This window comes from Anomaloglossus baeobatrachus, unplaced genomic scaffold, assembly GCF_048569485.1.
Source record: "Anomaloglossus baeobatrachus isolate aAnoBae1 unplaced genomic scaffold, aAnoBae1.hap1 Scaffold_419, whole genome shotgun sequence".
NCBI lineage: Eukaryota > Metazoa > Chordata > Amphibia > Anura > Aromobatidae > Anomaloglossus > Anomaloglossus baeobatrachus.
This window is the reverse complement of record NW_027443525.1, coordinates 54,916-74,300: the sequence shown is the minus strand read 5'-3', so window position 1 is coordinate 74,300 and position 19,385 is coordinate 54,916. Positions and strand designations below refer to the sequence as shown.

Genomic DNA, 19,385 nt, shown 5'->3' with positions numbered 1-19,385 from the left:
GCTGCCTAGAAAACAAGCTGCGCAGAAGAAGTTGTTCTTTGGGTGGGAGGGTGGGCTAGTGGAAGGAGGGGGCAATCTCTTTTTTTCCCGGGTGGTAGGGGGATGACAGGAGAAGGGAAGCGGGTGGTGAGAAAGGTACAGAGGGCAGGGTTTGGGGGCTGGGAAGGAAAGGGAAAAGATTAGGGTTTGGGGATGATGAAAGGGCTTTCTACGGGTAAGGATGGCAAAGGGTGGCAGTGACGGAAAGTCAGGCAACCTGTCCTGTCCGTCTTTTTGTATCGTGAATTGGAAAGACTGCAAGGGGGAGGGGAGTTGCTTGCGCCCTAAAGGAGGAGTTATTCAGATTCATTGCAGTGGGCGGCGGCTGCAAAACGCACCATTCTTCTTGTTTTTGCTCTGCAAAGCAGCCTTTTCAAGGGTTGGCTTGGGTGACAAAATGTCTTGTGTAGGCGTGGGTTTGTCTCCCTCTCGCTCTCTCTCCCTAAGATGTGTCCGGCATAGGCCAGGGTGCCACTCGAGGCCCAAACCAATTCTGGTTATCGCTTCTCGGCCTTTTGGCTAAGATCATGTGTAGTGTTGTTCGAAGAGGTGGTTTAAGCTCCAGGCCACCTTAGTACAATGATACAATGCACACTGGAAGGTTGCGCTTGCTAGTACTCTGGGGGGATAGTATATTCATCTAGAGGAAAACATGGCCCTACCAGGATCAAGGCTATTAGACTGAGTAAGGGTGGGGGGCTATGGTACAACGTGCCCCAGGACTGACGACCCTGGAGTGAGTCTGAGCTTGCTGGCTTGGGACCCCGGCAAGCCTTGGGCTCTGTAGCACACCGTACCTTGCCTTTTCATACTTTTTGAGCATATTACCCTATCCCGGCCTTCTGGCTAGGAAGGGAATTTTTATAATCCCGGTCGGAGGTCTGGTCAGCTTTGGGCTGAGAAACTAACACCCGGTTAGAGGTCCGGGTCAGCTTCGGCTGAGAAACCAACACCCGGTTGGAGGTCTGGGTCAGCTTCGGCTGAGAAACCAACACCCGGTTGGAGGTCCGGTTAGCCTTGGGCGTCCTGTCCGTCTTTTTGTATCGTGAATTGGAAAGACTGCAAGGGGGAGGGGAGTTGCTTGCGCCCTAAAGGAGGAGTTATTCAGATTCATTGCAGTGGGCGGCGGCTGCAAAACGCACCATTCTTCTTGTTTTTGCTCTGCAAAGCAGCCTTTTCAAGGGTTGGCTTGGGTGACAAAATGTCTTGTGTAGGCGTGGGTTTGTCTCCCTCTCGCTCTCTCTCCCTAAGATGTGTCCGGCATAGGCCAGGGTGCCACTCGAGGCCCAAACCAATTCTGGTTATCGCTTCTCGGCCTTTTGGCTAAGATCAAGTGTAGTATCTGTTCTTATCAGTTTAATATCTGATACGTCCCCTATCTGGGGACCATATATTAAATGGATTTTTAGAACAGGGAGATGGAAAAAGAGCTTGCTCTGTCCACTCCACGCATTGACCTGGTATTGCAGTACCTCCAGGAACGGTGCACCCCTTCTTAACCCAGTTTCCAAAAGCAGAACTCGATTCACCTGATTCATATTAGCCCGATTAGAGAATTGAAATGAATTTTTATCTAACACACTTTTTACTTGCTTTATTCATCCAAATAGCAAACTCATCACCACTCAACTTCACCAACTCTGCTATGTCCCGTGCAGTATCTTGTTGTCAGTCTAATCTAGATCATGTGTAATTGAATGGAATAGATCCCTTTTGGACAAAGTGGAGTCAGATGCTGCAGTGACCACAGGTGTGAGAGGATCTACAATTGGCATCTGGTGTTATCTCTCTGCTTCCACTCCAAATAAAGTTACCTGTTGTTACCTGAACGTCAAATACTAAGAATGGGCGGCCTATGAAAGAATTAGTACTTTCATTAAGTATACTAAACCGGCTAATTGGGAATAGACAAACTGTAAAAAGCCCTCTGAGAAAGCCCCTCTCTAACCTTTGTTAGTAAGCTTTTCTGTAGCCTGCCTGTTGATGTATTTTCGGTTTGAACAGTGCACAACATGAAGAGACGGAACACTGGCGGCTTGTCACAATGCCCCCCGATGACATCACAATAGCGCTGCTGCCTAGAAAACAAGCTGCGCAGAAGAAGTTGTTCTTTGGGTGGGAGGGTGGGCTAGTGGAAGGAGGGGGCAATCTCTTTTTTTCCCGGGTGGTAGGGGGATGACAGGAGAAGGGAAGCGGGTGGTGAGAAAGGTACAGAGGGCAGGGTTTGGGGGCTGGGAAGGAAAGGGAAAAGATTAGGGTTTGGGGATGATGAAAGGGCTTTCTACGGGTAAGGATGGCAAAGGGTGGCAGTGACGGAAAGTCAGGCAACCTGTCCTGTCCGTCTTTTTGTATCGTGAATTGGAAAGACTGCAAGGGGGAGGGGAGTTGCTTGCGCCCTAAAGGAGGAGTTATTCAGATTCATTGCAGTGGGCGGCGGCTGCAAAACGCACCATTCTTCTTGTTTTTGCTCTGCAAAGCAGCCTTTTCAAGGGTTGGCTTGGGTGACAAAATGTCTTGTGTAGGCGTGGGTTTGTCTCCCTCTCGCTCTCTCTCCCTAAGATGTGTCCGGCATAGGCCAGGGTGCCACTCGAGGCCCAAACCAATTCTGGTTATCGCTTCTCGGCCTTTTGGCTAAGATCAAGTGTAGTATCTGTTCTTATCAGTTTAATATCTGATACGTCCCCTATCTGGGGACCATATATTAAATGGATTTTTAGAACAGGGAGATGGAAAAAGAGCTTGCTCTGTCCACTCCACGCATTGACCTGGTATTGCAGTACCTCCAGGAACGGTGCACCCCTTCTTAACCCAGTTTCCAAAAGCAGAACTCGATTCACCTGATTCATATTAGCCCGATTAGCGAATTGAAATGAATTTTTATCTAACACACTTTTTACTTGCTTTATTCATCCAAATAGCAAACTCATCACCACTCAACTTCACCAACTCTGCTATGTCCCGTGCAGTATCTTGTTGTCAGTCTAATCTAGATCATGTGTAATTGAATGGAATAGATCCCTTTTGGACAAAGTGGAGTCAGATGCTGCAGTGACCACAGGTGTGAGAGGATCTACAATTGGCATCTGGTGTTATCTCTCTGCTTCCACTCCAAATAAAGTTACCTGTTGTTACCTGAACGTCAAATACTAAGAATGGGCGGCCTATGAAAGAATTAGTACTTTCATTAAGTATACTAAACCGGCTAATTGGGAATAGACAAACTGTAAAAAGCCCTCTGAGAAAGCCCCTCTCTAACCTTTGTTAGTAAGCTTTTCTGTAGCCTGCCTGTTGATGTATTTTCGGTTTGAACAGTGCACAACATGAAGAGACGGAACACTGGCGGCTTGTCACAATGCCCCCCGATGACATCACAATAGCGCTGCTGCCTAGAAAACAAGCTGCGCAGAAGAAGTTGTTCTTTGGGTGGGAGGGTGGGCTAGTGGAAGGAGGGGGCAATCTCTTTTTTTCCCGGGTGGTAGGGGGATGACAGGAGAAGGGAAGCGGGTGGTGAGAAAGGTACAGAGGGCAGGGTTTGGGGGCTGGGAAGGAAAGGGAAAAGATTAGGGTTTGGGGATGATGAAAGGGCTTTCTACGGGTAAGGATGGCAAAGGGTGGCAGTGACGGAAAGTCAGGCAACCTGTCCTGTCCGTCTTTTTGTATCGTGAATTGGAAAGACTGCAAGGGGGAGGGGAGTTGCTTGCGCCCTAAAGGAGGAGTTATTCAGATTCATTGCAGTGGGCGGCGGCTGCAAAACGCACCATTCTTCTTGTTTTTGCTCTGCAAAGCAGCCTTTTCAAGGGTTGGCTTGGGTGACAAAATGTCTTGTGTAGGCGTGGGTTTGTCTCCCTCTCGCTCTCTCTCCCTAAGATGTGTCCGGCATAGGCCAGGGTGCCACTCGAGGCCCAAACCAATTCTGGTTATCGCTTCTCGCCCTCTTGGCTAAGATCAAGTGTAGTATCTGTTCTTATCAGTTTAATATCTGATACGTCCCCTATCTGGGGACCATATATTAAATGGATTTTTAGAACAGGGAGATGGAAAAAGAGCTTGCTCTGTCCACTCCACGCATTGACCTGGTATTGCAGTACCTCCAGGAACGGTGCACCCCTTCTTAACCCAGTTTCCAAAAGCAGAACTCGATTCACCTGATTCATATTAGCCCGATTAGCGAATTGAAATGAATTTTTATCTAACACACTTTTTACTTGCTTTATTCATCCAAATAGCAAACTCATCACCACTCAACTTCACCAACTCTGCTATGTCCCGTGCAGTATCTTGTTGTCAGTCTAATCTAGATCATGTGTAATTGAATGGAATAGATCCCTTTTGGACAAAGTGGAGTCAGATGCTGCAGTGACCACAGGTGTGAGAGGATCTACAATTGGCATCTGGTGTTATCTCTCTGCTTCCACTCCAAATAAAGTTACCTGTTGTTACCTGAACGTCAAATACTAAGAATGGGCGGCCTATGAAAGAATTAGTACTTTCATTAAGTATACTAAACCGGCTAATTGGGAATAGACAAACTGTAAAAAGCCCTCTGAGAAAGCCCCTCTCTAACCTTTGTTAGTAAGCTTTTCTGTAGCCTGCCTGTTGATGTATTTTCGGTTTGAACAGTGCACAACATGAAGAGACGGAACACTGGCGGCTTGTCACAATGCCCCCCGATGACATCACAATAGCGCTGCTGCCTAGAAAACAAGCTGCGCAGAAGAAGTTGTTCTTTGGGTGGGAGGGTGGGCTAGTGGAAGGAGGGGGCGATCTCTTTTTTTCCCGGGTGGTAGGGGGATGACAGGAGAAGGGAAGCGGGTGGTGAGAAAGGTACAGAGGGCAGGGTTTGGGGGCTGGGAAGGAAAGGGAAAAGATTAGGGTTTGGGGATGATGAAAGGGCTTTCTACGGGTAAGGATGGCAAAGGGTGTCAGTGACGGAAAGTCAGGCAACCTGTCCTGTCCGTCTTTTTGTATCGTGAATTGGAAAGACTGCAAGGGGGAGGGGAGTTGCTTGCGCCCTAAAGGAGGAGTTATTCAGATTCATTGCAGTGGGCGGCGGCTGCAAAACGCACCATTCTTCTTGTTTTTGCTCTGCAAAGCAGCCTTTTCAAGGGTTGGCTTGGGTGACAAAATGTCTTGTGTAGGCGTGGGTTTGTCTCCCTCTCGCTCTCTCTCCCTAAGATGTGTCCGGCATAGGCCAGGGTGCCACTCGAGGCCCAAACCAATTCTGGTTATCGCTTCTCGGCCTTTTGGCTAAGATCAAGTGTAGTATCTGTTCTTATCAGTTTAATATCTGATACGTCCCCTATCTGGGGACCATATATTAAATGGATTTTTAGAACAGGGAGATGGAAAAAGAGCTTGCTCTGTCCACTCCACGCATTGACCTGGTATTGCAGTACCTCCAGGAACGGTGCACCCCTTCTTAACCCAGTTTCCAAAAGCAGAACTCGATTCACCTGATTCATATTAGCCCGATTAGCGAATTGAAATGAATTTTTATCTAACACACTTTTTACTTGCTTTATTCATCCAAATAGCAAACTCATCACCACTCAACTTCACCAACTCTGCTATGTCCCGTGCAGTATCTTGTTGTCAGTCTAATCTAGATCATGTGTAATTGAATGGAATAGATCCCTTTTGGACAAAGTGGAGTCAGATGCTGCAGTGACCACAGGTGTGAGAGGATCTACAATTGGCATCTGGTGTTATCTCTCTGCTTCCACTCCAAATAAAGTTACCTGTTGTTACCTGAACGTCAAATACTAAGAATGGGCGGCCTATGAAAGAATTAGTACTTTCATTAAGTATACTAAACCGGCTAATTGGGAATAGACAAACTGTAAAAAGCCCTCTGAGAAAGCCCCTCTCTAACCTTTGTTAGTAAGCTTTTCTGTAGCCTGCCTGTTGATGTATTTTCGGTTTGAACAGTGCACAACATGAAGAGACGGAACACTGGCGGCTTGTCACAATGCCCCCCGATGACATCACAATAGCGCTGCTGCCTAGAAAACAAGCTGCGCAGAAGAAGTTGTTCTTTGGGTGGGAGGGTGGGCTAGTGGAAGGAGGGGGCGATCTCTTTTTTTCCCGGGTGGTAGGGGGATGACAGGAGAAGGGAAGCGGGTGGTGAGAAAGGTACAGAGGGCAGGGTTTGGGGGCTGGGAAGGAAAGGGAAAAGATTAGGGTTTGGGGATGATGAAAGGGCTTTCTACGGGTAAGGATGGCAAAGGGTGTCAGTGACGGAAAGTCAGGCAACCTGTCCTGTCCGTCTTTTTGTATCGTGAATTGGAAAGACTGCAAGGGGGAGGGGAGTTGCTTGCGCCCTAAAGGAGGAGTTATTCAGATTCATTGCAGTGGGCGGCGGCTGCAAAACGCACCATTCTTCTTGTTTTTGCTCTGCAAAGCAGCCTTTTCAAGGGTTGGCTTGGGTGACAAAATGTCTTGTGTAGGCGTGGGTTTGTCTCCCTCTCGCTCTCTCTCCCTAAGATGTGTCCGGCATAGGCCAGGGTGCCACTCGAGGCCCAAACCAATTCTGGTTATCGCTTCTCGGCCTTTTGGCTAAGATCAAGTGTAGTATCTGTTCTTATCAGTTTAATATCTGATACGTCCCCTATCTGGGGACCATATATTAAATGGATTTTTAGAACAGGGAGATGGAAAAAGAGCTTGCTCTGTCCACTCCACGCATTGACCTGGTATTGCAGTACCTCCAGGAACGGTGCACCCCTTCTTAACCCAGTTTCCAAAAGCAGAACTCGATTCACCTGATTCATATTAGCCCGATTAGCGAATTGAAATGAATTTTTATCTAACACACTTTTTACTTGCTTTATTCATCCAAATAGCAAACTCATCACCACTCAACTTCACCAACTCTGCTATGTCCCGTGCAGTATCTTGTTGTCAGTCTAATCTAGATCATGTGTAATTGAATGGAATAGATCCCTTTTGGACAAAGTGGAGTCAGATGCTGCAGTGACCACAGGTGTGAGAGGATCTACAATTGGCATCTGGTGTTATCTCTCTGCTTCCACTCCAAATAAAGTTACCTGTTGTTACCTGAACGTCAAATACTAAGAATGGGCGGCCTATGAAAGAATTAGTACTTTCATTAAGTATACTAAACCGGCTAATTGGGAATAGACAAACTGTAAAAAGCCCTCTGAGAAAGCCCCTCTCTAACCTTTGTTAGTAAGCTTTTCTGTAGCCTGCCTGTTGATGTATTTTCGGTTTGAACAGTGCACAACATGAAGAGACGGAACACTGGCGGCTTGTCACAATGCCCCCCGATGACATCACAATAGCGCTGCTGCCTAGAAAACAAGCTGCGCAGAAGAAGTTGTTCTTTGGGTGGGAGGGTGGGCTAGTGGAAGGAGGGGGCAATCTCTTTTTTTCCCGGGTGGTAGGGGGATGACAGGAGAAGGGAAGCGGGTGGTGAGAAAGGTACAGAGGGCAGGGTTTGGGGGCTGGGAAGGAAAGGGAAAAGATTAGGGTTTGGGGATGATGAAAGGGCTTTCTACGGGTAAGGATGGCAAAGGGTGGCAGTGACGGAAAGTCAGGCAACCTGTCCTGTCCGTCTTTTTGTATCGTGAATTGGAAAGACTGCAAGGGGGAGGGGAGTTGCTTGCGCCCTAAAGGAGGAGTTATTCAGATTCATTGCAGTGGGCGGCGGCTGCAAAACGCACCATTCTTCTTGTTTTTGCTCTGCAAAGCAGCCTTTTCAAGGGTTGGCTTGGGTGACAAAATGTCTTGTGTAGGCGTGGGTTTGTCTCCCTCTCGCTCTCTCTCCCTAAGATGTGTCCGGCATAGGCCAGGGTGCCACTCGAGGCCCAAACCAATTCTGGTTATCGCTTCTCGGCCTTTTGGCTAAGATCAAGTGTAGTATCTGTTCTTATCAGTTTAATATCTGATACGTCCCCTATCTGGGGACCATATATTAAATGGATTTTTAGAACAGGGAGATGGAAAAAGAGCTTGCTCTGTCCACTCCACGCATTGACCTGGTATTGCAGTACCTCCAGGAACGGTGCACCCCTTCTTAACCCAGTTTCCAAAAGCAGAACTCGATTCACCTGATTCATATTAGCCCGATTAGCGAATTGAAATGAATTTTTATCTAACACACTTTTTACTTGCTTTATTCATCCAAATAGCAAACTCATCACCACTCAACTTCACCAACTCTGCTATGTCCCGTGCAGTATCTTGTTGTCAGTCTAATCTAGATCATGTGTAATTGAATGGAATAGATCCCTTTTGGACAAAGTGGAGTCAGATGCTGCAGTGACCACAGGTGTGAGAGGATCTACAATTGGCATCTGGTGTTATCTCTCTGCTTCCACTCCAAATAAAGTTACCTGTTGTTACCTGAACGTCAAATACTAAGAATGGGCGGCCTATGAAAGAATTAGTACTTTCATTAAGTATACTAAACCGGCTAATTGGGAATAGACAAACTGTAAAAAGCCCTCTGAGAAAGCCCCTCTCTAACCTTTGTTAGTAAGCTTTTCTGTAGCCTGCCTGTTGATGTATTTTCGGTTTGAACAGTGCACAACATGAAGAGACGGAACACTGGCGGCTTGTCACAATGCCCCCCGATGACATCACAATAGCGCTGCTGCCTAGAAAACAAGCTGCGCAGAAGAAGTTGTTCTTTGGGTGGGAGGGTGGGCTAGTGGAAGGAGGGGGCAATCTCTTTTTTTCCCGGGTGGTAGGGGGATGACAGGAGAAGGGAAGCGGGTGGTGAGAAAGGTACAGAGGGCAGGGTTTGGGGGCTGGGAAGGAAAGGGAAAAGATTAGGGTTTGGGGATGATGAAAGGGCTTTCTACGGGTAAGGATGGCAAAGGGTGGCAGTGACGGAAAGTCAGGCAACCTGTCCTGTCCGTCTTTTTGTATCGTGAATTGGAAAGACTGCAAGGGGGAGGGGAGTTGCTTGCGCCCTAAAGGAGGAGTTATTCAGATTCATTGCAGTGGGCGGCGGCTGCAAAACGCACCATTCTTCTTGTTTTTGCTCTGCAAAGCAGCCTTTTCAAGGGTTGGCTTGGGTGACAAAATGTCTTGTGTAGGCGTGGGTTTGTCTCCCTCTCGCTCTCTCTCCCTAAGATGTGTCCGGCATAGGCCAGGGTGCCACTCGAGGCCCAAACCAATTCTGGTTATCGCTTCTCGGCCTTTTGGCTAAGATCAAGTGTAGTATCTGTTCTTATCAGTTTAATATCTGATACGTCCCCTATCTGGGGACCATATATTAAATGGATTTTTAGAACAGGGAGATGGAAAAAGAGCTTGCTCTGTCCACTCCACGCATTGACCTGGTATTGCAGTACCTCCAGGAACGGTGCACCCCTTCTTAACCCAGTTTCCAAAAGCAGAACTCGATTCACCTGATTCATATTAGCCCGATTAGCGAATTGAAATGAATTTTTATCTAACACACTTTTTACTTGCTTTATTCATCCAAATAGCAAACTCATCACCACTCAACTTCACCAACTCTGCTATGTCCCGTGCAGTATCTTGTTGTCAGTCTAATCTAGATCATGTGTAATTGAATGGAATAGATCCCTTTTGGACAAAGTGGAGTCAGATGCTGCAGTGACCACAGGTGTGAGAGGATCTACAATTGGCATCTGGTGTTATCTCTCTGCTTCCACTCCAAATAAAGTTACCTGTTGTTACCTGAACGTCAAATACTAAGAATGGGCGGCCTATGAAAGAATTAGTACTTTCATTAAGTATACTAAACCGGCTAATTGGGAATAGACAAACTGTAAAAAGCCCTCTGAGAAAGCCCCTCTCTAACCTTTGTTAGTAAGCTTTTCTGTAGCCTGCCTGTTGATGTATTTTCGGTTTGAACAGTGCACAACATGAAGAGACGGAACACTGGCGGCTTGTCACAATGCCCCCCGATGACATCACAATAGCGCTGCTGCCTAGAAAACAAGCTGCGCAGAAGAAGTTGTTCTTTGGGTGGGAGGGTGGGCTAGTGGAAGGAGGGGGCAATCTCTTTTTTTCCCGGGTGGTAGGGGGATGACAGGAGAAGGGAAGCGGGTGGTGAGAAAGGTACAGAGGGCAGGGTTTGGGGGCTGGGAAGGAAAGGGAAAAGATTAGGGTTTGGGGATGATGAAAGGGCTTTCTACGGGTAAGGATGGCAAAGGGTGGCAGTGACGGAAAGTCAGGCAACCTGTCCTGTCCGTCTTTTTGTATCGTGAATTGGAAAGACTGCAAGGGGGAGGGGAGTTGCTTGCGCCCTAAAGGAGGAGTTATTCAGATTCATTGCAGTGGGCGGCGGCTGCAAAACGCACCATTCTTCTTGTTTTTGCTCTGCAAAGCAGCCTTTTCAAGGGTTGGCTTGGGTGACAAAATGTCTTGTGTAGGCGTGGGTTTGTCTCCCTCTCGCTCTCTCTCCCTAAGATGTGTCCGGCATAGGCCAGGGTGCCACTCGAGGCCCAAACCAATTCTGGTTATCGCTTCTCGGCCTTTTGGCTAAGATCAAGTGTAGTATCTGTTCTTATCAGTTTAATATCTGATACGTCCCCTATCTGGGGACCATATATTAAATGGATTTTTAGAACAGGGAGATGGAAAAAGAGCTTGCTCTGTCCACTCCACGCATTGACCTGGTATTGCAGTACCTCCAGGAACGGTGCACCCCTTCTTAACCCAGTTTCCAAAAGCAGAACTCGATTCACCTGATTCATATTAGCCCGATTAGCGAATTGAAATGAATTTTTATCTAACACACTTTTTACTTGCTTTATTCATCCAAATAGCAAACTCATCACCACTCAACTTCACCAACTCTGCTATGTCCCGTGCAGTATCTTGTTGTCAGTCTAATCTAGATCATGTGTAATTGAATGGAATAGATCCCTTTTGGACAAAGTGGAGTCAGATGCTGCAGTGACCACAGGTGTGAGAGGATCTACAATTGGCATCTGGTGTTATCTCTCTGCTTCCACTCCAAATAAAGTTACCTGTTGTTACCTGAACGTCAAATACTAAGAATGGGCGGCCTATGAAAGAATTAGTACTTTCATTAAGTATACTAAACCGGCTAATTGGGAATAGACAAACTGTAAAAAGCCCTCTGAGAAAGCCCCTCTCTAACCTTTGTTAGTAAGCTTTTCTGTAGCCTGCCTGTTGATGTATTTTCGGTTTGAACAGTGCACAACATGAAGAGACGGAACACTGGCGGCTTGTCACAATGCCCCCCGATGACATCACAATAGCGCTGCTGCCTAGAAAACAAGCTGCGCAGAAGAAGTTGTTCTTTGGGTGGGAGGGTGGGCTAGTGGAAGGAGGGGGCAATCTCTTTTTTTCCCGGGTGGTAGGGGGATGACAGGAGAAGGGAAGCGGGTGGTGAGAAAGGTACAGAGGGCAGGGTTTGGGGGCTGGGAAGGAAAGGGAAAAGATTAGGGTTTGGGGATGATGAAAGGGCTTTCTACGGGTAAGGATGGCAAAGGGTGGCAGTGACGGAAAGTCAGGCAACCTGTCCTGTCCGTCTTTTTGTATCGTGAATTGGAAAGACTGCAAGGGGGAGGGGAGTTGCTTGCGCCCTAAAGGAGGAGTTATTCAGATTCATTGCAGTGGGCGGCGGCTGCAAAACGCACCATTCTTCTTGTTTTTGCTCTGCAAAGCAGCCTTTTCAAGGGTTGGCTTGGGTGACAAAATGTCTTGTGTAGGCGTGGGTTTGTCTCCCTCTCGCTCTCTCTCCCTAAGATGTGTCCGGCATAGGCCAGGGTGCCACTCGAGGCCCAAACCAATTCTGGTTATCGCTTCTCGGCCTTTTGGCTAAGATCAAGTGTAGTATCTGTTCTTATCAGTTTAATATCTAATACGTCCCCTATCTGGGGACCATATATTAAATGGATTTTTAGAACAGGGAGATGGAAAAAGAGCTTGCTCTGTCCACTCCACGCATTGACCTGGTATTGCAGTACCTCCAGGAACGGTGCACCCCTTCTTAACCCAGTTTCCAAAAGCAGAACTCGATTCACCTGATTCATATTAGCCCGATTAGCGAATTGAAATGAATTTTTATCTAACACACTTTTTACTTGCTTTATTCATCCAAATAGCAAACTCATCACCACTCAACTTCACCAACTCTGCTATGTCCCGTGCAGTATCTTGTTGTCAGTCTAATCTAGATCATGTGTAATTGAATGGAATAGATCCCTTTTGGACAAAGTGGAGTCAGATGCTGCAGTGACCACAGGTGTGAGAGGATCTACAATTGGCATCTGGTGTTATCTCTCTGCTTCCACTCCAAATAAAGTTACCTGTTGTTACCTGAACGTCAAATACTAAGAATGGGCGGCCTATGAAAGAATTAGTACTTTCATTAAGTATACTAAACCGGCTAATTGGGAATAGACAAACTGTAAAAAGCCCTCTGAGAAAGCCCCTCTCTAACCTTTGTTAGTAAGCTTTTCTGTAGCCTGCCTGTTGATGTATTTTCGGTTTGAACAGTGCACAACATGAAGAGACGGAACACTGGCGGCTTGTCACAATGCCCCCCGATGACATCACAATAGCGCTGCTGCCTAGAAAACAAGCTGCGCAGAAGAAGTTGTTCTTTGGGTGGGAGGGTGGGCTAGTGGAAGGAGGGGGCAATCTCTTTTTTTCCCGGGTGGTAGGGGGATGACAGGAGAAGGGAAGCGGGTGGTGAGAAAGGTACAGAGGGCAGGGTTTGGGGGCTGGGAAGGAAAGGGAAAAGATTAGGGTTTGGGGATGATGAAAGGGCTTTCTACGGGTAAGGATGGCAAAGGGTGGCAGTGACGGAAAGTCAGGCAACCTGTCCTGTCCGTCTTTTTGTATCGTGAATTGGAAAGACTGCAAGGGGGAGGGGAGTTGCTTGCGCCCTAAAGGAGGAGTTATTCAGATTCATTGCAGTGGGCGGCGGCTGCAAAACGCACCATTCTTCTTGTTTTTGCTCTGCAAAGCAGCCTTTTCAAGGGTTGGCTTGGGTGACAAAATGTCTTGTGTAGGCGTGGGTTTGTCTCCCTCTCGCTCTCTCTCCCTAAGATGTGTCCGGCATAGGCCAGGGTGCCACTCGAGGCCCAAACCAATTCTGGTTATCGCTTCTCGGCCTTTTGGCTAAGATCAAGTGTAGTATCTGTTCTTATCAGTTTAATATCTGATACGTCCCCTATCTGGGGACCATATATTAAATGGATTTTTAGAACAGGGAGATGGAAAAAGAGCTTGCTCTGTCCACTCCACGCATTGACCTGGTATTGCAGTACCTCCAGGAACGGTGCACCCCTTCTTAACCCAGTTTCCAAAAGCAGAACTCGATTCACCTGATTCATATTAGCCCGATTAGCGAATTGAAATGAATTTTTATCTAACACACTTTTTACTTGCTTTATTCATCCAAATAGCAAACTCATCACCACTCAACTTCACCAACTCTGCTATGTCCCGTGTAGTATCTTGTTGTCAGTCTAATCTAGATCATGTGTAATTGAATGGAATAGATCCCTTTTGGACAAAGTGGAGTCAGATGCTGCAGTGACCACAGGTGTGAGAGGATCTACAATTGGCATCTGGTGTTATCTCTCTGCTTCCACTCCAAATAAAGTTACCTGTTGTTACCTGAACGTCAAATACTAAGAATGGGCGGCCTATGAAAGAATTAGTACTTTCATTAAGTATACTAAACCGGCTAATTGGGAATAGACAAACTGTAAAAAGCCCTCTGAGAAAGCCCCTCTCTAACCTTTGTTAGTAAGCTTTTCTGTAGCCTGCCTGTTGATGTATTTTCGGTTTGAACAGTGCACAACATGAAGAGACGGAACACTGGCGGCTTGTCACAATGCCCCCCGATGACATCACAATAGCGCTGCTGCCTAGAAAACAAGCTGCGCAGAAGAAGTTGTTCTTTGGGTGGGAGGGTGGGCTAGTGGAAGGAGGGGGCAATCTCTTTTTTTCCCGGGTGGTAGGGGGATGACAGGAGAAGGGAAGCGGGTGGTGAGAAAGGTACAGAGGGCAGGGTTTGGGGGCTGGGAAGGAAAGGGAAAAGATTAGGGTTTGGGGATGATGAAAGGGCTTTCTACGGGTAAGGATGGCAAAGGGTGGCAGTGACGGAAAGTCAGGCAACCTGTCCTGTCCGTCTTTTTGTATCGTGAATTGGAAAGACTGCAAGGGGGAGGGGAGTTGCTTGCGCCCTAAAGGAGGAGTTATTCAGATTCATTGCAGTGGGCGGCGGCTGCAAAACGCACCATTCTTCTTGTTTTTGCTCTGCAAAGCAGCCTTTTCAAGGGTTGGCTTGGGTGACAAAATGTCTTGTGTAGGCGTGGGTTTGTCTCCCTCTCGCTCTCTCTCCCTAAGATGTGTCCGGCATAGGCCAGGGTGCCACTCGAGGCCCAAACCAATTCTGGTTATCGCTTCTCGGCCTTTTGGCTAAGATCAAGTGTAGTATCTGTTCTTATCAGTTTAATATCTGATACGTCCCCTATCTGGGGACCATATATTAAATGGATTTTTAGAACAGGGAGATGGAAAAAGAGCTTGCTCTGTCCACTCCACGCATTGACCTGGTATTGCAGTACCTCCAGGAACGGTGCACCCCTTCTTAACCCAGTTTCCAAAAGCAGAACTCGATTCACCTGATTCATATTAGCCCGATTAGCGAATTGAAATGAATTTTTATCTAACACACTTTTTACTTGCTTTATTCATCCAAATAGCAAACTCATCACCACTCAACTTCACCAACTCTGCTATGTCCCGTGCAGTATCTTGTTGTCAGTCTAATCTAGATCATGTGTAATTGAATGGAATAGATCCCTTTTGGACAAAGTGGAGTCAGATGCTGCAGTGACCACAGGTGTGAGAGGATCTACAATTGGCATCTGGTGTTATCTCTCTGCTTCCACTCCAAATAAAGTTACCTGTTGTTACCTGAACGTCAAATACTAAGAATGGGCGGCCTATGAAAGAATTAGTACTTTCATTAAGTATACTAAACCGGCTAATTGGGAATAGACAAACTGTAAAAAGCCCTCTGAGAAAGCCCCTCTCTAACCTTTGTTAGTAAGCTTTTCTGTAGCCTGCCTGTTGATGTATTTTCGGTTTGAACAGTGCACAACATGAAGAGACGGAACACTGGCGGCTTGTCACAATGCCCCCCGATGACATCACAATAGCGCTGCTGCCTAGAAAACAAGCTGCGCAGAAGAAGTTGTTCTTTGGGTGGGAGGGTGGGCTAGTGGAAGGAGGGGGCAATCTCTTTTTTTCCCGGGTGGTAGGGGGATGACAGGAGAAGGGAAGCGGGTGGTGAGAAAGGTACAGAGGGCAGGGTTTGGGGGCTGGGAAGGAAAGGGAAAAGATTAGGGTTTGGGGATGATGAAAGGGCTTTCTACGGGTAAGGATGGCAAAGGGTGGCAGTGACGGAAAGTCAGGCAACCTGTCCTGTCCGTCTTTTTGTATCGTGAATTGGAAAGACTGCAAGGGGGAGGGGAGTTGCTTGCGCCCTAAAGGAGGAGTTATTCAGATTCATTGCAGTGGGCGGCGGCTGCAAAACGCACCATTCTTCTTGTTTTTGCTCTGCAAAGCAGCCTTTTCAAGGGTTGGCTTGGGTGACAAAATGTCTTGTGTAGGCGTGGGTTTGTCTCCCTCTCGCTCTCTCTCCCTAAGATGTGTCCGGCATAGGCCAGGGTGCCACTCGAGGCCCAAACCAATTCTGGTTATCGCTTCTCGGCCTTTTGGCTAAGATCAAGTGTAGTATCTGTTCTTATCAGTTTAATATCTGATACGTCCCCTATCTGGGGACCATATATTAAATGGATTTTTAGAACAGGGAGATGGAAAAAGAGCTTGCTCTGTCCACTCCACGCATTGACCTGGTATTGCAGTACCTCCAGGAACGGTGCACCCCTTCTTAACCCAGTTTCCAAAAGCAGAACTCGATTCACCTGATTCATATTAGCCCGATTAGCGAATTGAAATGAATTTTTATCTAACACACTTTTTACTTGCTTTATTCATCCAAATAGCAAACTCATCACCACTCAACTTCACCAACTCTGCTATGTCCCGTGCAGTATCTTGTTGTCAGTCTAATCTAGATCATGTGTAATTGAATGGAATAGATCCCTTTTGGACAAAGTGGAGTCAGATGCTGCAGTGACCACAGGTGTGAGAGGATCTACAATTGGCATCTGGTGTTATCTCTCTGCTTCCACTCCAAATAAAGTTACCTGTTGTTACCTGAACGTCAAATACTAAGAATGGGCGGCCTATGAAAGAATTAGTACTTTCATTAAGTATACTAAACCGGCTAATTGGGAATAGACAAACTGTAAAAAGCCCTCTGAGAAAGCCCCTCTCTAACCTTTGTTAGTAAGCTTTTCTGTAGCCTGCCTGTTGATGTATTTTCGGTTTGAACAGTGCACAACATGAAGAGACGGAACACTGGCGGCTTGTCACAATGCCCCCCGATGACATCACAATAGCGCTGCTGCCTAGAAAACAAGCTGCGCAGAAGAAGTTGTTCTTTGGGTGGGAGGGTGGGCTAGTGGAAGGAGGGGGCAATCTCTTTTTTTCCCGGGTGGTAGGGGGATGACAGGAGAAGGGAAGCGGGTGGTGAGAAAGGTACAGAGGGCAGGGTTTGGGGGCTGGGAAGGAAAGGGAAAAGATTAGGGTTTGGGGATGATGAAAGGGCTTTCTACGGGTAAGGATGGCAAAGGGTGGCAGTGACGGAAAGTCAGGCAACCTGTCCTGTCCGTCTTTTTGTATCGTGAATTGGAAAGACTGCAAGGGGGAGGGGAGTTGCTTGCGCCCTAAAGGAGGAGTTATTCAGATTCATTGCAGTGGGCGGCGGCTGCAAAACGCACCATTCTTCTTGTTTTTGCTCTGCAAAGCAGCCTTTTCAAGGGTTGGCTTGGGTGACAAAATGTCTTGTGTAGGCGTGGGTTTGTCTCCCTCTCGCTCTCTCTCCCTAAGATGTGTCCGGCATAGGCCAGGGTGCCACTCGAGGCCCAAACCAATTCTGGTTATCGCTTCTCGGCCTTTTGGCTAAGATCAAGTGTAGTATCTGTTCTTATCAGTTTAATATCTGATACGTCCCCTATCTGGGGACCATATATTAAATGGATTTTTAGAACAGGGAGATGGAAAAAGAGCTTGCTCTGTCCACTCCACGCATTGACCTGGTATTGCAGTACCTCCAGGAACGGTGCACCCCTTCTTAACCCAGTTTCCAAAAGCAGAACTCGATTCACCTGATTCATATTAGCCCGATTAGCGAATTGAAATGAATTTTTATCTAACACACTTTTTACTTGCTTTATTCATCCAAATAGCAAACTCATCACCACTCAACTTCACCAACTCTGCTATGTCCCGTGCAGTATCTTGTTGTCAGTCTAATCTAGATCATGTGTAATTGAATGGAATAGATCCCTTTTGGACAAAGTGGAGTCAGATGCTGCAGTGACCACAGGTGTGAGAGGATCTACAATTGGCATCTGGTGTTATCTCTCTGCTTCCACTCCAAATAAAGTTACCTGTTGTTACCTGAACGTCAAATACTAAGAATGGGCGGCCTATGAAAGAATTAGTACTTTCATTAAGTATACTAAACCGGCTAATTGGGAATAGACAAACTGTAAAAAGCCCTCTGAGAAAGCCCCTCTCTAACCTTTGTTAGTAAGCTTTTCTGTAGCCTGCCTGTTGATGTATTTTCGGTTTGAACAGTGCACAACATGAAGAGACGGAACACTGGCGGCTTGTCACAATGCCCCCCGATGACATCACAATAGCGCTGCTGCCTAGAAAACAAGCTGCGCAGAAGAAGTTGTTCTTTGGGTGGGAGGGTGGGCTAGTGGAAGGAGGGGGCAATCTCTTTTTTTCCCGGGTGGTAGGGGGATGACAGGAGAAGGGAAGCGGGTGGTGAGAAAGGTACAGAGGGCAGGGTTTGGGGGCTGGGAAGGAAAGGGAAAAGATTAGGGTTTGGGGATGATGAAAGGGCTTTCTACGGGTAAGGATGGCAAAGGGTGGCAGTGACGGAAAGTCAGGCAACCTGTCCTGTCCGTCTTTTTGTATCGTGAATTGGAAAGACTGCAAGGGGGAGGGGAGTTGCTTGCGCCCTAAAGGAGGAGTTATTCAGATTCATTGCAGTGGGCGGCGGCTGCAAAACGCACCATTCTTCTTGTTTTTGCTCTGCAAAGCAGCCTTTTCAAGGGTTGGCTTGGGTGACAAAATGTCTTGTGTAGGCGTGGGTTTGTCTCCCTCTCGCTCTCTCTCCCTAAGATGTGTCCGGCATAGGCCAGGGTGCCACTCGAGGCCCAAACCAATTCTGGTTATCGCTTCTCGGCCTTTTGGCTGCGATCGGGTGTTGGTAATCTTGCTAGCATCTGGTTGTAGCACATTGGGTGTCTGGGGTACCCCGCCTTTTGGCCTTAGGTGCGGGTCCCACTCTTGTAGTGGGATCCAATCCTCTGCTGCTTTTGGGAGGTGGGCTTAGTCCCCAGACAACGAGTTGCGATCGCTCATCTGGATTATCTTTGGATTTTTCCAGTGAGTATTTTGTTGCGGAAAATCCCCCGTTGCCATGGATGCGGATCCTGGCGATATTCCCACCTATGCTCGCCTAAAGCATACGGTACGGGTATACTTCGATAAAGGAGGGAGTGATGGTCGTGGCCTAAGATATGTCGTGGGAGAGGTGCTTGAACGCACCTTCTCAGTGCGTAAACAGGAAATCTTGGCCATCCAGGACTACCCTCGACGAGGTGTGTTCGATATTACCTTTACAGGAGAGGGTATCCACCGAGATTTCTGTACTAAAACTAAGGATCCGGATGTGATTTTCCAAAAGAAACCATCCCTTAAAGGTATAACTATTGTAGAACACAAAATTGACGATGTAAAGACTCTTATTGTTAAAATTTACTCCCCTTATGTGACTGAGACTGAAATTACTTCATTCCTTAATAACTTTTTTTCTAAGGTGGTATGTCAAGGGAAGGTAATGAATGAATGTGGCATATGGAGTAGTAAATGGAGGTATGTTGTCACTTGTATTAAGGACCCTACGGTAGCAGGAGGTATACGTTTGCCTCCAGCCCGTTTTAAAATAGGTAATACGAATGGCGACCTTTTTTTTAATGGTATGCCTCCCTTTTGTCGCAAATGTAAAAAATATGGACATTCTGATTGTGATGTGACTTGTGTTTCTTGTGGAGGTAAAGATCATAAGACTGATAAATGTCCAAAAGGAAGCATATGTACTAATTGTATGTCAAACACTCACTCTTTTTTTAAATGTCCCTACAGGAATGTCTGGGGAAAATCACGAGTGGAGAAGCCCTCGGCCCCTGGCCAACCCTCGGCTGGTTCGG

General features: G+C 47.0%; 13 non-coding genes across 13 annotated transcripts; all 13 read left to right on the top strand.

Annotated features, from left to right (window-relative positions):
• The first annotated feature begins 1,342 nt into the window (after positions 1-1,342).
• LOC142278686 (U2 spliceosomal RNA) lies at positions 1,343-1,533 on the top strand. Its single transcript, XR_012741490.1, has one exon. It is a non-coding gene; the product is annotated as a U2 spliceosomal RNA (small nuclear RNA).
• Positions 1,534-2,650: 1,117 nt separating this feature from the next.
• LOC142278685 (U2 spliceosomal RNA) lies at positions 2,651-2,841 on the top strand. The gene has a single exon (XR_012741489.1). It is a non-coding gene; the product is annotated as a U2 spliceosomal RNA (small nuclear RNA).
• A 1,117-nt stretch (positions 2,842-3,958) lies between these two features.
• Positions 3,959-4,149, top strand: LOC142278624 (U2 spliceosomal RNA). Its single transcript, XR_012741443.1, has one exon. It is a non-coding gene; the product is annotated as a U2 spliceosomal RNA (small nuclear RNA).
• A 1,117-nt stretch (positions 4,150-5,266) lies between these two features.
• LOC142278683 (U2 spliceosomal RNA) lies at positions 5,267-5,457 on the top strand. Its single transcript, XR_012741487.1, has one exon. It is a non-coding gene; the product is annotated as a U2 spliceosomal RNA (small nuclear RNA).
• Positions 5,458-6,574: 1,117 nt separating this feature from the next.
• LOC142278682 (U2 spliceosomal RNA) lies at positions 6,575-6,765 on the top strand. Its single transcript, XR_012741486.1, has one exon. It is a non-coding gene; the product is annotated as a U2 spliceosomal RNA (small nuclear RNA).
• A 1,117-nt stretch (positions 6,766-7,882) lies between these two features.
• On the top strand, positions 7,883-8,073 carry LOC142278680 (U2 spliceosomal RNA). Its single transcript, XR_012741485.1, has one exon. It is a non-coding gene; the product is annotated as a U2 spliceosomal RNA (small nuclear RNA).
• Positions 8,074-9,190: 1,117 nt separating this feature from the next.
• On the top strand, positions 9,191-9,381 carry LOC142278679 (U2 spliceosomal RNA). Its single transcript, XR_012741484.1, has one exon. It is a non-coding gene; the product is annotated as a U2 spliceosomal RNA (small nuclear RNA).
• A 1,117-nt stretch (positions 9,382-10,498) lies between these two features.
• LOC142278678 (U2 spliceosomal RNA) lies at positions 10,499-10,689 on the top strand. The gene has a single exon (XR_012741483.1). It is a non-coding gene; the product is annotated as a U2 spliceosomal RNA (small nuclear RNA).
• Positions 10,690-11,806: 1,117 nt separating this feature from the next.
• Positions 11,807-11,997, top strand: LOC142278620 (U2 spliceosomal RNA). The gene has a single exon (XR_012741439.1). It is a non-coding gene; the product is annotated as a U2 spliceosomal RNA (small nuclear RNA).
• A 1,117-nt stretch (positions 11,998-13,114) lies between these two features.
• On the top strand, positions 13,115-13,305 carry LOC142278677 (U2 spliceosomal RNA). Its single transcript, XR_012741482.1, has one exon. It is a non-coding gene; the product is annotated as a U2 spliceosomal RNA (small nuclear RNA).
• A 1,117-nt stretch (positions 13,306-14,422) lies between these two features.
• LOC142278676 (U2 spliceosomal RNA) lies at positions 14,423-14,613 on the top strand. The gene has a single exon (XR_012741481.1). It is a non-coding gene; the product is annotated as a U2 spliceosomal RNA (small nuclear RNA).
• Positions 14,614-15,730: 1,117 nt separating this feature from the next.
• Positions 15,731-15,921, top strand: LOC142278675 (U2 spliceosomal RNA). Its single transcript, XR_012741480.1, has one exon. It is a non-coding gene; the product is annotated as a U2 spliceosomal RNA (small nuclear RNA).
• A 1,117-nt stretch (positions 15,922-17,038) lies between these two features.
• Positions 17,039-17,229, top strand: LOC142278674 (U2 spliceosomal RNA). Its single transcript, XR_012741479.1, has one exon. It is a non-coding gene; the product is annotated as a U2 spliceosomal RNA (small nuclear RNA).
• The last annotated feature ends 2,156 nt before the right edge of the window (positions 17,230-19,385 follow it).